We start from the raw sequence: 18,019 nt of genomic DNA, 5'->3' as shown, positions 1-18,019 counted from the left end.
AATAAAAAAAAGGAAAGAAATGCTCCAAATGGACCTATTGTTGTTTTTCTGAAGTATCGTTAGTTGATGCAATTTGAATATATATATATTATATGGGGAAATTGCATGATAAAGGATAAGGAATAGGACAAGGAATGATATAACAATGCAAATAAATATAGTGAATAGATAAATACATATTGGCAGTTAATTTAAAAATGTTTCCAGGAAGCTGTGAAAAATATAAATAATTTAAAAACTAATGATTCAGATGGACATGCATGATTGAAACACGAATATAACACAACAGAAAACAAATAAAATCAAAGTTTCCAGCACTGCTGCTTGCACTAACATCGTGCATTGTATGGTAGATATTCTGAACATAAAAATGATGTAATATAATAAGGAGAAATTAGAACCCTGTCACCAAATTCAGTTCAAATCCCACCACCTATGTTTTATAACTAAACATAAACTTATGACCATCTCAAAAAAGCATGCAGACAAGTTACCACACAAGACAAAAACGAAACCCAGAAATTATAAATTTTACTGAAAACTTTTTCTAACAATAAATTTGTAATCCAAAAATATGGCAGCCTTGCCTTTTTAAACTGTACAATTGAGGATTTGCAGCGCGACTGCGTTTCAAATGTAGATGGCGCCAAAATGAGGTTATTTGCCTAAAATCGTATGCCTTTCTGCCGATGAAAGAATAAAATCGTTTATTTCTCATGATTCCCTGCATCAATCTTAATGAAACTGGTTGCAAAAGACGAGAAAAATTTTTTGCTTTAGAATAATGAACATCAATTTTTGGGCGCGCTAAAATTTGTGACCTTTTTCTTTTAAAAACATGTTTTGGAACACGAAAAAATGAGTTTCCTCGTGTATATCAATGAAATAAACAGTTATATAGTTGTTAACAGATGTGTTAACGTATATTCAACTATTTTTATTGATTTTTGACAGACTTTCATGCCAAATAGTCCAAATTACTATCATTTTCAAAATTTATAGTTTTCTCATAGAAAAACCAAACAAATATTGGAAAAATGTACACCAAATTGTTGGAAATAATTTTTCTCATCTGAATCCGACATAAGTTTTATTAAAATGTTGATAATGAAGGAATGTGTCTTTACGCTTTGCTGCAAATTCTCTATAGAGGCCTGCAAAATGAATTATCCTCAGCACTCAAGCACTCACCTAGTGGGAGAGGGTCTCCTGTCAAAGGAACTCACCTCTCTTCCGAGGAACGGTCAAACGGAGCGTGGGCTCTCCGGAACATGGCCTTCTACGAGGAAATAACTCACCCGCACCCGGGTGAAAAAAAAACTCTCCTGAATGGGCAAGAATACACAAGAGACAAGTATCGGATAATTTCCGCCGGCCTTCGAGTAGCAAGTGGAATATCCTCCGAAAATAACACCACCGGAATTTCCATAAATTAGCCTAGGATTTCACAACATTTCAATAAGCCATGCAAATCATTTTCTTGAATCACTAAAATACTAAAATACTAAAATACTAAAATACTGAAATACTAAAATACTAAAATACTAAAATACTAAAATACTAAAATACTAAAATACTAAAATACTAAAATACTAAAATACTAAAATACTAAAATACTGAAATACTAAAATACTAAAATACTAAAATACTAAAATACTAAAATACTTAAATACTTAAATACTTAAATACTTAAATACTAAAATACTAAACTACTAAACTATTAAAATACTAAAATACTAAAATATTAAAATATTAAAATAATAAAATGAGCATGAGAGACCACCCATGGTTGCCCCTCCGTTGCTGAACAGAACCGTAATATCCTTTCAGCACTACTGATCATACACACAAAAAAAATTCTGAATGTTACATCATGTATGATGTAACACTTTTGCACGTCATTAAACATTTAAATTTAAATGCAATTTGATGTTAATTTGCGACAAATTATACGTAAAAACATGATTTTACGTGTGATTCAACCGTTTACGTCGAATCTCAAGTTTACAACAACTGAGTTTACATGTGATGCATTTTTTCCGTGTCGAGTAAATGCACATATTTTTTTCTGTGTAGTCTACGACTATCAAGTGGTATTTCCCTTATCAACAACATGTAGGAATGCGCTGAAAAGATAAAACACCATGATTGCTAAAACAAGATTAGTTGCGAATAGGTAACAGTCATTGGCCACCAACGGCGCCCGCCATGTTAGTTTGTAGATCTCGATTTTAAGGGACGGGAATGTTAGTTAGCGCAGGTTGCTACTAGGGCAGCTGATTTACTCTGTGCTTACACCCCACGAGCGCCAGGAACCTGAAAACTTGTTAGTAGGATAGGGTGTTTGGTCAGGATTCATCATAGAAGATGATGATGCGACCTAAAATCATAGTGTTTGTTGTAAGGTATTATATTTTATTCTCAAGGCAAACAATCGGATGCTGCGGATGAGACATTTCCCGTTTAACTGTTGTTATTTTTTAAAAGGAAATGGTTTAATCTCGGGTAAAACCTAGATGACCGCAGACTTCTTATTGACGTTTAGGCCTGCTCATCCAACATAACCCCTCGTGGAAAGAAGCAGACGCGCGCCCGGACTTGACATTCTTCATCAAAAAGGAAAACTGAAAATGCAGCACCAGGAACCAGCAGCCAGTAGGAACCAGTGGGGTAGTAGTAGCAAGCGATGTTAATTAGCACTCAAACATAATTAAAAGAAATCCCCAAAGGCATAATTAGGAAATTGAATGACTTTTTATGGTTGATATTTTCATATTATTATCATTCATAAATGGCGTATCCCTGTCCAAACTAATAAATTACAAAAAACTAGTAGTTAAAGTATCGTAAAGCGACATTACTCACAAATAAAGGATTAAATTAAGAAAAAAAAAACTTTTGAGCGAACACCTTGAAAGTATTTTATGAAAAGCCTGTTTAACATTCTTGTCTGCCACGATATGTTCTTGAACGGTTATAAAAACGTTTGCCCAACTCCCTCCTGAATCTTAAAGGCAGAATGTTGTTAAACGGTTCTAATGACGTTATCCAACCCGGTTCAGAATCTTATAGTCAAGAGTTCTTATGACATGTTCAGCAAACGTTCTCTATGCAAGTAGGACGTGCGCTGGTAAAACTTAATTAAACCATGCACATTTCTAACGGGTTAAGAGATGTTCAACAACAGAAAAACGTGCGCTTTTTCCAGCGTTCAAGAGTTCTCAGGGATGTTGGGAAAACATAGTAAATGAGTTCAACAACAAGTTCGGAAATCTTTTGGTGAACAAAGTGTGCTACTTGGGTTCCAATATGCAGCCTTTGTCGAAATAACCTACATATGGAAATCGACATTAGAAAAATAATGCAGCATCATTTAGAAGGCAGTCATATGATCTTGACTCACATCAAGACAAATGACAAAACAAATCAAGAAGCCCTTAATGAACTGCATAATAAAATCATAGGCCTGCAGGAAGAAATTAAAAAATCTGCAGAAATCGCAAGTCGAATACATACGGCAGTATTAACACAGGCACCGGCAATGGACTTCCCTTTAAACGAAGTCAGAAAAGCGTTTGAAGACACCACCTCGGACCAGAATCAAAAACTCGCTGAATCATTCTGCCGTATCCAGGAAATTACGTCATCCCACCGGGATGACATAATTAAAACAATTGCCTCAGCAGAAAAATGCCCCTCGGACATAATTCTAGCAGTCCACGATGAAGTGAGGGCCCTCACTTCATCCATCAATAAACTGCAAGACAATGAAATTGAAGTCCGGCAAAAATCACTTGCAGAAGAATTAAACGAACAAACCGTACTGGAAATCGAATCTGGCTGGCGACTTATCGGCAGCAAAAAAATCTGGAAGCCAGACTGGACCGACTTCGACGCCAGACAGCGGACTCGCCGTCTTCAGGAAAAGGAAGCCGAAAAAGCACGTCGCCGCAACCGAAAACATCGTCAACAAATGCAGCACCAGCAACAACAACAATCACAACAACATCATCAGCAACGCCGGCAACAGCAACACCAGCAGTCGTATGAACTATTCTTTAAAACAGTAGAAATCATAACATCAAAAATGGAACCGGAAGTAAAACTTCACATTTATGGGGACTTTAATCAAAGCAAAGTCGAATTTATATCTGACCAAGAAAATGAAGCAATTCTTCTCCCAGTCATTGGGGAAAATGAAACTTTGCATTTTCTCTTTGACAATATTGCAAATTATGGACTTTTCCAAATCAATCATGTAAAAAACCAAAGAAATTCATTTTTAGACCTTTTATTCACTAAGAGCAACCTTATCAGCGTGAGTATTAGGCCGGTTTTAGCGTTTTGTAACGCGTGTTAGTAACTTTGCTCCCACACCGGTCGTTGCTAAATGGGTTGCTAAACTAAAACGTAACGCGTCGGTTGGGAGCGAGTTACCAAATCTAGCAACGCGCTAGCAACGCAACACTCAAAATCAGAAGTACCCTTCAAAAAGGGTTTTATCTACCCTTTATCTGTCATCCCAAAGAAAAAAAACCCTTTTTTGAGGGTTACTTCCAGCCTTTTTTCAAGTTTACCGGTAGTAACCCTTTGCAAAAGGGTGACGACGGGTGAACTTGAAAAAAAGGGTGGAAGTAACCCTCAAAAAGGGTTTTTTTCTTTGGGATGACAGATAAAGGTATATAAACCCTTTTGAAGGGTACTTGATTTTGAGTGAACTAAAACTTGGAACTGTCAAAGTTCAAAACAAAGTTTGTTCAGTTTTTATGTTCGAATGTTGTTTATGTGTTTTTTCGTCTTTTGTCGGTCGAAGTGACCAAACCGCGCAAAAATTAAGAAGGAGTTGGATTGCGGCAATAGAAAATCCGGTAAGTATCGTGAAAAATGGCCTGGATTCCGGGTTTACTGGCCACGGAACCGGCTACTGAAGGATTGACTGTTCATGAGAATGGTTTTCCCAGTTTTCTGAAAACAGCATCCTTCCTCTAGCGCAGGGAACTCCTTCCGGATGGTCACGGAGCTGGCAAAAAAAATCCGGCAGCATCATCTCATGCGCAGGGAACTCCTTCCGGATGATGTTTGCTGGTTTCGTAACCATCCGGAACGAGTTCCCTGTGCAAGAGGGAGGATGCTGTTTGGACTTCCGATAGTCAGAGCCGGCAAAAACATCCGGAAGGAGTTCCCTTTACATCAGGGAGGATGCTTCTTTTATTTGCTGGTTCCCACATAAGGTATTGGGGTCCGTCGACCCCAAACTTAAAAAAAAATCGTCATAATTCCAGTTTTTGACCGATTCCGGTTCTTTTGGTCACAAATGAAAGCTCGACGTCCCCTTTTCGAAACCGACATGGGAAACCGGATTTGGACACCGGTGGCCACGGGAATCGGCTACAACCGAAAAAAGACCTTTTTGAGACCCCAACTTTGACGACCTGTATCTCCGGTAAATTTCAGCCAATCAGGATGCTCCGGGTTGCATTAGACAGGCATTTACCTGTACTTTGACCACAAATATTAATATCAGGGCCAGGTGACCTACCGGTTCCGGAAATCCGGAACATCCGAAAAGTTCATGTTTTAATGTTTTACACATATACAGTAGTTGTTCGGTAACTAGGCGTTGTTTAACTGGGCTGCTTTTTAACTGGGCGCTCGATAACTGGGCCGTAGCCCAGTTAAAAAGCAGACAAACGTCAAAAAACCAAAACAAACCAAAATGACCGAGGAGTTAATGGATGCAAAAATAATATTCAATAAATAAAAAAAGTTTTTTCAAACTTTTGTTTAATTTCAAGTTACAATTAAAGAAATATGAAAAGTAAGCATTGTAAATAAATTTGAGTGAATTTTATTTTTATATTTCATCTGGAAAATATTATACATCGGTGGTCCCCTCGTTATTTTTTGTTCAGCCCAGTTAACGAGCAGCATTCGGTGACTGGGCTACGTTCTCAGCCCAGTTACCGAACAACTACTGTATGTGATACAAATACTCTCACAATGGTTGAAATTGATCCATAAAACTTACTAAAAATACAATACACGATTGCCAGAACCACTCTGGAGTGTTAGTGGCCACTTCCGGGTATCCTGGAACCGGTTCCCGGGTACCCGATGAACGGCCAACTTGAATTTTTTGGTGAAAACTCATCATGTTGCACTTCAAACTCCATGAAATTGAAAGATATGTCCATCTTTGGTAATGCCGTTATTAGCTGAGCCATCCTGGCCAATCTGGAACCGGTTGCCGGTGGCCTCTTGGGGACACTTCCGGAATATGAGAGAAACCCTATCATCCGATATATCAAACTTCATAAAATTGAAAGATATGGCAATCTACGGTCATGCCGTTGTTAACTGACCCATTCTGGCCAATCTGGAACAGGTTACCGGTGGCCCCTTGGGGACCCTTCCGGAATATGAGAGAAATCCTATCATCCGACATGTCAAACTTCATGAAATTGATAGATATGTCAATGTACGGTCTTGCCGTTGTTCGCTGACCCATTCTGGCCATTTTGGAACCGGTTCCCGGTGGCCCCTTGGGGATACTTCCGGAATATGAGAGAAACCCTATCATCTTACATATCAAACTTCATGAAATTGATAGATATGTAAATAAACATCGACATATCAAACTTTATGAAATTAAAAGATATGTCAATTTACGGTCATGCCGTTGTTCGCTGACCCATTCTGGCCATTCTGTAACCGGTTACCGGTGGCCCCTTGGGTACACTCCTGGAATATGAAAGTAACCCTACCATCCGACATATCAAACTTCATGAAATTGAAAGATTTGTCTATCTACGGTCTTGTCGATGTTCGCCGATGTGACCCATTCTTGCCAATCTGGAACAGGTTACCGCTGGCCCCTAGGGGACACTCTCGAAATATGAGAGAAACCCTATTATCCGACATATCAAACTTCATGAAATTGATAGAAATGCCAATCTTTGGTCATGCCGTTGATCGTTGACCAATCTTGGCCAATCCTGAACCGGTTACCAGTGGCCCCTTTGGGACAATCCCGGAATATGAGAGAAATCCTATCATCTGGCATATCAAACTTCATGGAATTGAAGGATGCAGGCACCTAGCTAAGGGGGTGGGCTTCGGGCAAACCCCCCCCCCCCTGATTTTTTTTTGGAAGACATATGGGAGAGAGGGAAGAAGAAGAAAAAAGAAGAAAATATCATGTTCAAGCCCCCCCCCCCCCCCCCCCGGGACCAAAATTCTGGCTACACTTCTGGAAGGATGTGTCAATCTACGGTCATGCCATTGTACGCTTATTCATTCTGGCAATTCTGGAACTAGTTCCCGGTGGCCTCTTAGGGACACTTCCAGAATATGAGAGAAACCCTATCATCCGATGTATCAAACTTCATGAAATTCATAGATATTTCAACCAACGGTCAGCGATCAATTGCATAACCGTAGATTAAGGTAGTTTTCAATTTCATGAAGTTTGATATGTCGGATGATAGGATTTCTCTCATATTCCGGAAGTGTCCCCAAGAGACCACCGGTAACTGGTTCCAGAATGGCCAGAATGGGTCTGCGAACAGCGGCATGACCGTAGATCAGGGGTGCTCAAAGTTTTTGAAGGCCGGGCCAAATTGGAAGCTCAAATGAGCTTGCGGGCCAAATTTACAAAAAAATGTTGTTAAAAAAATAAATTACGTTATTTTAATGTAAAAAATCAGACATTTCTGTTATTTAAAAAAAAATCTTTTCAAAATAATAGGAACCACAAAATAACGAGTTTCTATCGGTATTGTTGTTTCTGGTATTTGAAAAAAAAAGTTCTTAGCTGAATGTACTTGCATCTTCAAAAAAATTGTTTTTATATTTCGAAAATTGTGGTGACATTACATGTTGAACAATTCTTCTATAAGTTAAGTGTGGCTAATGAAAAATCGTTGAGATCCAGAATTTCAACATTTCAATGAAAATTTTTTTTTTGGAAAATGTTTTAAGCTTTCGTATAGTTAACCTGCAATCATTATTTTCAAAAAAAAAAAGCGAAACAACATTCATTTATTTCATCGAAAATTCACTAAAATTCAAATTATTTTTAACAAACCCAAACATGCTCAAATGATTTTAAATGCAAAGGAATGCATATTTAATTAATTTCAGCTGAATGCTCTTAATTTTTTTTTTTTTTGAAAATATATTTTTGCTTCTGGTTTTTCGAGTCAATTTTTTAATAATGGTGGAGGGGTGGGTTGATCGACGAAAGCTTTGTAAAATATTTGCTGCAAACTTGATCCTTCGATTTCCACATTTTGTCTGCCTGAATCAGTTGATAGTCAATCAGATTCGTTATCTAACTGTAATGAGTTCGAATCCCTAATGAAGTGCATTGTATGATTAAGGGTGACTTGCAAATTAATAAAGAAAACTTTTTTTTGCATCTATTACAGAATTCTACCAAAGGCAAACTTGAACGTCTTTTTGATATTTCTAAAAATGTTTGATGAAAGTTTTGACGACATTTACTAGTTTCACTCACATTGAAACGTGTGAAATTGTTTTAATTATAAAATATTTTGAACATATTATTTGTATCCTAAAGTGGGGATTAAAATATTGATAAATCATAAGTTTTTTATTAACAAAAAATAAAAAGATTAGCATATAAAAGCTTAAAATAAACCATAATTTTGAAAAAGTATAAAATCACTTTACAAGTGGTCAACGGGCCATTTTACATGATCATTCAAAATGGGCATCTTTCAATTTCATGAAGTTTGATATGTCGGATGATAGGATTTCTCTCATATTCTGGAAGTGTCCCCAAGAGGCCACCGGTAACCGGTTCCAGAATGGCCAGAATGGATCAGTGAACAACGGCATGACCGTAGATTGACATAACTATCAATTTCATGAAGTTTGATATGTCGGATGATAGGATTTCTCTCATATTCCGGAAGTGTCCCCAAGGGGCCACCGGTAACCTGTTCCAGATTGGCCAGAATGGGTCAGTGAACAACGGCATGACCGTAGATTGACATATCTTTCAATTCCATAAAGTTTAATATCCAACATGACAAGGATTCATAAAAATAATCAAGTTGGCCATTTTTCTGGTATCCGTTTCCATGTTAACTGGCCATTTGGCCAATAAGCATCCAAAGTGGTTCTGGAAGGCGCCTTCTGTTTTTGTAGTATGTTTTTGTATCAATAAAAAATATAATTTAAAATGGTGAAAGCTTTTATATTTTCTTCAAACAATGATTTCGAATCATTTTCATGAAACTGCCATACAGCAACCACCGGTAAGGTTGCCGGGTAGTAAATTGCTAACCCAATTTAGCAACGACCGGTGTGGGACCGGATGACTAAACTAAAATAGAAGCGTTACGGGTTAATAAAATAGCAACAATTTCCGCAACGCACCGGTAATGATGCTCTAACTGTATTGAAGACTTTCATGTACAAGAATCTGTAACCCCCCTTTGGAAGAATGAAGTCTTCCATACAGCAATTGAATATTATATTTATGTCCATAAAAACATTTTGCCCATTGACTGGGAATATGAAGAAGTCCTGGAATACAATAAAACAAACTTTGTAGAAGCCAAACGTAAACTACTTGCAATTGACTGGCAACATTTATTTAATAATGAAGGAAATGTCGACGAATTAGTAGGAAAATTCAATTCGGAAATTAACACTATAACATCTGAAACCGTACCTACTAGAGAAGAAGACGACGTAATAACACAGGCAATAAATACCCAGTTTGGTTCACTCCACAACTAAGAAATTTAAAAAATAGAAAACAAAAAGCCTACAAACTATACAGAAACAATACAAATGACACAAATCTTCTGAATTATCTGAATATTTCCGACCATTTTTTTCGGCACTCAATTCTGCCAACGAAGAATATAGTAGTAAAGTCGAATCCGAAGTCAAATCATGCCCGAAAAATTTCTTTAATTACGTAAAATCCAAATCCAAAAGTAGTAACTTCCCATCGCAAATGCAACTGGACGAAAATGTAGGCAGTAACTCAAAAGAAATTTGCAATCTTTTTTCAAAATTTTTCAAAGAAGTATACACCTCATTTTCCGAAGAAGACCGCGACCGCGACTACTTTTTATAAATACCAGAATTTCCAAATGACGTCTCAGTCAATTCTTTGTCAGAAACGGAAGTACGCCAGGCATTGAAGGACTTAGACTCATCAAAAGGACCAGGACCCGACGGAATAGCACTTGCATTCCTAAAGAACCTTGCAGAAGAATTGACATTTCCACTGCATCATCTTTTCAACATGTCAATAAATACTGGGAAATTCCCACAAACATGGAAAAAGTCTTTTTTGGTGCCTATTTTCTAGTCAGGCCGAAAATCAGACATACGTAATTATCGCGGAATTGCCTTTTTGTCTTGCATTCCAAAACTTTTCGAATCTATTATAAATGAAAAAATCTTTCAGCATTCGCATTCGCATTCGCATGGAGATGGTGATCTTAGCGGGTTGCAGACTGGATTTCTTCATGTACATGTGATGATTGTCCAGCCCAGGTTGCTTAGAAAATGATTAAAGGGAATTAAAACCAATTCTACCCGAACAGGACAGGCAGCACCATGAAAGCCATCCATTGCCGGCCGCTCCCATCTCCACCATTCACCGGGAGAGGAAAAAGGATTCGGAGCACGGGAAATGTTGATGCTTGACTTACTTAGAAAAAGGTAGCGAAACCGCAGGCTCTTTTTCCCAACCCTATTGTGGAACTTGACCAAATTGACCGTTTGACCAAATTTGATCGAATTTAAACAACAGGGCTGCGTAAGTGTCGCGGGGAGTTGGTAGTTGTGATAGGTAAAGGTCTGGGATTCGCCCTAAGCAAGCGATACGACCATTGGCATAAGTGAGATTAACGGATAAACTATTATTCTCAAGGCAAGCAATCGGATGCTGCTGTTGAGACATTTCCCGTTTAGTGAATGTGCGGAATTAATATTTTAACGATTGAAGGTTTATTCTAAAGCAACTAAATGTTGCTGTCGAATCAGTTTCTATTTAGTTTGTTGTTAGTATTTTTAAATGTTTAATCCCGACGCGAATAATAGTTTATGATCCAATATTAGACAGCCGGCTGTGGAAATAAAGGATCTTATAAATAAATCAATTCTGTTGACAAAGTCATAACGACAATTGCAAATCCCGTTCAAGATGACTAAAAAAATCGAAATTGCGAAACCTACAGAATCTAATCTGTACACGATTCTTGAATAGAACATGATAAATTTAAAGAGCAATTCTCTACAAAACCGGCCGATTTCGACCATTTTTATTTTTTGTATTTTTTGATTTGGCTCAAACTTTGTGGGGCCTTCCCTATGACCAAAGAAGCCATTTTGCATCATTAGTTTGTCCATATAAATTTCCATACAAATTTGGCAGCTGTTCATACAAAAATGGTACGTAAATATTCGAAAATCTGTAACTTTTGAAGTAATTTTTGATCAATTTGGTGTCTTCGGCAAAGTTGTAGGTATTGTTAAGGAGTATTTAGAAAAAATAGGTACACGGAAAAAAATTTCCCGATTTTTTATTAACTTTTTTCACAAAAACTCAAATTCCCAAAAACGTATTTTTGATTTTCGAGATTTTTGATATGTTTTAGGGACAAAATCCGCAACTTTTGAGCTATAGAGAAACATGGTCAAAAATCTGCCGCCGAGTTATGATTTTTGAAAAACTGGTGATTTTGGAAAAAATCGAAATTTCATACATAAAATTTTTTGACCTCATTTTTTATGCAAAATTGAATTTGCAATCGAAAAGTACTTTACAGATTTTTTGATAAAGGGCTCCGTTTTCAAGATATAGCCACCGAAAGTTTGATTTTAGCGAAATATTTGCAGTTTTTCGATTTTTAAAAATAGTGACCATGAGTGACCATTTCTAAAAATATTTTTTTTGAAAAGTTCAGAAAATTTGCTATAAAATTGTCTAAGAGACATTGAAGATTGGACCTCTGGTTGCTGAGATACAGCGGCTTAACCCTCTACAACCTAACCCCGCCTTTAGACGGGCTTCGATCTAAAAAATCGCCAAAAATCAATTTTCCAACCGATTTTTGATCTTTAAAAAGCATTGGAAAGAAGAGCTCTTAAAATTTTAGAAAATTTCAGGGTTGGAAGTTTAACTTGTTTTATGTGACTTTGCCAATGTTTTTAAAAATGTCATTTTTTTAGGGGTCAACTTTGGCTGTGTTTTTTACTAACATTTCCTATATTTTCAGTAAAAAGAAGTATGCAGTAATTTTTGTAGTGTCCCAGACTATGCCTCTACGCATTTTTTTGCAATTTAAATGATGATGGTGCGATTCTATAGCAGAAAATGTGAAAAACATGCAAAAAATTGAAAAAGTGACTGTAAAAACATGAAAAAATTAGATAGGCGAAATGTTATTATATTAGGTGGTAGAGTAGGCCAAATACTACCAAAAACAAACATAAACTAAACAAGATAAATGCAAATTAAAAAAACTAAAAATGAAACAAGAAAAACATAAAACAAGAGAAGTAAAGTTTTTCGTAAAACAAAAGATGCTCAAAATGACCTCCTGAACACGGGAAAAATAAATATTTTCGAAAAAAAAATTTGGGCAGTAGAGGGTTAAAGAAAAAGAAACACGAAAATTGAAGTTTTCTAAGTCTCACCCAAACAGCCCACCATTTTCTAATGACGATATCTCAGCAATTAATGGTCCGATTTTCAATGTTAATACATGAAACATTCGTGAAATTTTTCGATCTCTTCGAAAAAAATATTTTGAAAAAAAATAAATCAATACTAGCATTTTTAATGGGCATAATATTCAAAGTTTGGCCCTTTTAAAATGTTAGTCTTGATTTATTTATTTTTTAAATATTTTTTTTCGAAAAGATCGGAAAATTTCACGAATGTTTCATGTATTAACATTGAAAATCGGACCATTAATTGCTGAGATATCGTCATTAGAAAATGGTGGGCTGTTTGGGTGAGACTTAGAAAACTTCAATTTTCGTGTTTCTTTTTCTTTAAGCCGCTGTATCTCAGCAACCAGAGGTCCAATCTTCAATGTCTCTTAGACAATTTTATAGCAAATTTTCTGAACTTTTCAAAAAAAATATTTTTAGAAATGGTCACTCATGGTCACTATTTTTAAAAATCGAAAAACTGCAAATATTTCGCTAAAATCAAACTTTCGGTGGCTATATCTTGAAAACGGAGCCCTTTATCAAAAAATCTGTAAAGTACTTTTCGATTGCAAATTCAATTTTGCATAAAAAAATGAGGTCAAAAAAATTTTATGTATGAAATTTCGATTTTTTCCAAAAATCACCAGTTTTTCAAAAAATCATAACTCGGCGGCAGATTTTTTGACCATGTTTCTCTATAGCTCAAAAGTTGCGGATTTTGTCCCCTAAAACATATCAAAAATCTCGAAAATCAAAAATACGTATTTTGGGAATTTGAGTTTTTGTGAAAAAAGTTAGTAAAAAAATCGGGAAATTTTTTTTCCGTGTACCTATTTTTTTCTAAATACTCCTTAACAATACCTACAACTTTGCCGAAGACACCAAATTGATCAAAAAATTCCTTCAAAAGTTACAGATTTTCGAATATATACGTACCATTTTTGTATGAACAGCTGCCAAATTTGTATGGAAATTTATATGGACAAACTAATGATGCAAAATGGCTTCTTTGGTCATAGGGAAGGCCCCCACAAAGTTTGAGCCAAATCAAAAAATACAAATAAAATCCATTTCCGGTTTTGGTAGAGAATTGCTCTAAAGAAAAATTAGACTTATAATCCAACAAGAGATATTGCTATAAACGCGCGATTCATGTTTATCCTGATTCATATTGAAGAATTCTGCCGGTGCTAGAAAACAGCATATTTTGTATTTGTATCACGCAAGTAATCACACACACACACACACACACACACACACACACACACACACACACACACACACACACACACACACACACACACACACACATGCATTAACACGGAACAAACTCACCGGAGTCATCCTGCATTGGCCGATTTATCAAATCCACAAAAGCAGCTGCATATTTTTCTTCCTTTGCACAGATGTCCAAACAAATGATTCGTACTCGAAAAACGCACGCGAAAAGTTTCTTTTGCATTAAATTTCTTATTTTGTTCACTTTTTCTCATTGCTAGCTTGTACAAACATAACAGTTAGAATGTACAGATATTCAAAAACACTAGCTGGCATCCCTGACCTAAAAGCTCTCCTGTAACGCACGACGACCCTTTTGACGTTTCTCGCCGAGGAACAGCAGAAAACGAAATCGCACAAAAGCTCCCCGCTGCCTCCCGAATGCAAACAAAAACAAACTAAACCGCGTTGGACCCGTTGGACCGGTCACGCAAAATTCGATTTTTCCTTCAATAAACCACGATATTTGTTTTAAAACCACTCTATTCCACTACTATACGTAGTTATAAAAGTTTTAGAACACAATTAAGCTACAATAAGGCACAATTATCACGTCAAATAACAGAAAACAACGGAGCGCGAGCAAAAGTGAACTTCCACACAAAAAGCTTTTCTATAAATGAAAAAATCTTTCAGCAAGTAAAAAACCGCATCACATGTAAACAGAACGGCTTTTTTAAAGGCCGCTCTACTAGCACCAACCTTTTAGAATTTGTAAATTTTACACTGAATGCAATGCATAATCGCAATTTCGTAGAAGTAATTTACACAGACTTTAGTAACACATTTGACAGAATCGACATACCATTATTAATCTTCAAACTGCAGAAAATTGGAATTCAACCGAATCTTTTGGAACGGCTTAAGTCATATTTGACTGAGCGCGAACAAATTGTTCGCTTCCAAAATGTACTATCGGAATCAATTCACGTCACCTCTGGGGTTCCACAAGGATCCCATTTAGGACCTCTTCTTTTCATCTTGTATGTAAACGACATTTCCTTCATTCTTAAAAAAAATTAACGTACTTGTATATGCAGACGACATGAAATTGTATATGGGTCATTCCACCCGAAGCGGAACAGCACTTGAAAATTACCATCTCCGATTCTGCTCAAATTTAGCAGAGCTGTTGAGACTATCAAAACATGCAAAAATCCCGAATTTCATCCAAATCGGACCACCCCCTCCATTTTTATACCCTCCCAAAAAATCGACTTTTTGACGATTTTTGAGCAAAACCCCTATCTTCAAACGACGATAACTCAGGAACTGCAAATCATAGAGGGTCGGTCTTAGACTCAATTTTGAAGGAAATTGGACGTAGAATCCATTTCCGTGATCAAAATTTAGATTAAAATATGTTTTCTACCTGTATTGAGCAATTGAAAACTTTAAATGGCCGTATCTCAAAACAGCCCTATTTATTTTTTAAATTTGACCTCACCATCGTATTCCCCGGCCAATTTTACATAAGAATCATTTATCGACAGAAAGGAATATGTTTCGTTCCAGAGATATCGAATTTTAAAGTTTTGAGTATTTGAGATTACCTAAATTAGCTACACTCGCAGCATCTGCTAGAAGCACTCGGGCGCGTTGATCAATAATTACTACCTGGTGTTCTGTATGATGAATTATTTTTATTTTTTTATACGATTTTGAGATTATTAATCCCTTGACAAATCTATTTTTTGTTTAAGAATTATTTATTGAGTAATTTAAGAGTCCGGTTTGTGCTGTCACTGAGTTCGGATCGTTGTGCTTCGTGTGTGCGGTTTTTTGTGTTTTAGGCTGTTTTGGGAAGTGTTTGTTCCAAGTTTTGTGTGATTCGGCCCATGTTTGTGCTGGGATTGGTTTTGCGGTCGAGTTTTTGATGGTTTTGTGTTTGATTCCCGTTAAATTCAATTTTCTCTTAGATTTTTCCAATCCATATTGATGGTTTGCGCGGCGTCGGTTCGGTGTGGCTTGTGTATTAGTGTCGTCGAAAGGAAATAAATAACGAGTTTGGTTGTCTGTATGCGTGCGTTGTTCAGCGATGACACGAGGTTACAGCGGGTTACAGCGAATGTTGTAGCGCGGGTTGCGTTGGTGTAAGTGAGCTGTAATGTGAATGCGGTTACGGGACTGTTGTGGACGAAAGGAAAAAGGGGCGAAAGAGACACGCAGCACCACATTCATTTGAGAGAGCAGAGCGGCAGCCGAGCCGAGGTTTTGTCACATCACAAATTCTTTGGTCGTGGCTTGGGACTGGTGGAGTTTTCGGCGGGAGCAGCGGCAGAAACTGGTGAGGAAATTCCAATGGGAACCCAGAGCGAGAGAATGCTAAAGAATGTATGTGTGTGTGCATGTGATTTTACAGATCAGGGTTGCCGGATTGTCTAATTTTTATTTTTACAACCAATTTTTTTTACGATTAACTAAAAGATGAACCTTTTCACGTTTCTTTTATCTTGCTGTTCTTTGGCGCTAAAATGCATGAATAGCTAAAATGAATTGATATTCAAGCATATGTCTGCGTCTGGTTTAATGGGTTGGGTTTTTATTTCTTTTGTGTTGCTGTTTGTGTGCCTAAGACAGTAATTAAATTAATTATTTTTTTGTGTGATTGGCTGAGTGAATAAATGAATGAAAGAGTATGAACATTACTAATGAAATATTTGGTTTCAGAGCAAGCTTACTGCTGATATAAAAACGAACGGGTAGCGTTTTTCGGTAGTCGTGTGATCGATTTTTATATTAATGTTCATAAATAAATAAACAAATTTAATTCGAAAGTTTAGTCCGAGCAACGCGTCGGGTCAGTTTTGTTTTGCGCGTTCGTCGCCGTGTTTGATAAATGATATAGTAGTTTTCCTTGTATTATTTCTACGGCTTGAAAATATGTGTTTTGTAGGTGCGCTATATGCTTGCGAGGTATAAATTTAAAATTCGAAAAGACTCTCAGCATAGCCCGGAGAGCACGATAACGAGTATTTCTCCTACGCGATTGCCAAGCCCTTCTTGTTGCTTCGTAACTCATCAGTTATCGGTCGCTATTCTTATAACTATTCAAAAGTTGAAATCGTCTATGATCCACTCGAACTTAACACTTTAAGTAGAGCTTTGTTAAATACATTCTTTGTGGTTTTATCTTTCCACAGCCGGCTGTCTAAGATAATCCATCTAATCCTAAACAAACCACAAATAAACGGGAATAGTCTCAACAGCAGCATCCGATTGCTTGCCTTGGGAATAATACATCACCCCATTAAACAAAACTTATCGATTATTTGGGTCACATCATCATCTTCTATGATGAATCCTGACCATCACCCTTCCCTACTAACAAAATCCCAAGTAGAAGTAGTTTTCCGGCACACGCGGGGGTGTGGATATCGTATAGAACCCACCCTTGGTAGCAGCCTGTGCTAACTAACATTCCCGTCCCGTCCCCTCGAGATCTACAAACTGACATGGCGGGCGCCGTTGGTGGCCAACGACTGTTACCTATCTGCAGCAGTTCTAGTTTTGATGATCTTGATGTTTTATCTTTTCATCGCATTCATGCATGCTTTTGATAAGAGAAACATCACTTGATCGTTGAAGCGTATGATCGGTTGTGCTGTTAGGTTATTACGGTCCTGTTCAGCAACGGAGGAGGACAACCATGGGTGGTCTCTCATGCTCATGCTCATGCTCAAGAATTATTTATTGGGTAATTTAATTTGAACCGTATCAAGTAAATTTTGAACTTTTAATATTTATTTGCAAATACTACAGCGTTTTTACCATATAATTTTATCATTTTCATATCATTAGGAAAAATATGAAAATAATACAATTTCATATTTTTCCTAATTCCTAATTTCTTCTTTTATTTAAAGCGAGAATAAATGTAGAGCTGGCTGTAGTAGATGAAATAATTCTCATTGGTTGCCATGTGCGGTAGCGAAATAGTGCCATTCAGCAAAAACTCCTAAATCTGCCATACGGTTTGAAAGATTGATCATATAAAACCGATTTTTTATATTGTGAGCCAGTTTCATCT

Source organism: Culex quinquefasciatus, chromosome 3 (genome assembly GCF_015732765.1).
Source record: "Culex quinquefasciatus strain JHB chromosome 3, VPISU_Cqui_1.0_pri_paternal, whole genome shotgun sequence".
In the NCBI taxonomy this organism is placed as follows: Eukaryota; Metazoa; Arthropoda; class Insecta; order Diptera; family Culicidae; genus Culex; species Culex quinquefasciatus.
Note: the sequence above shows the minus strand (reverse complement) of the source record.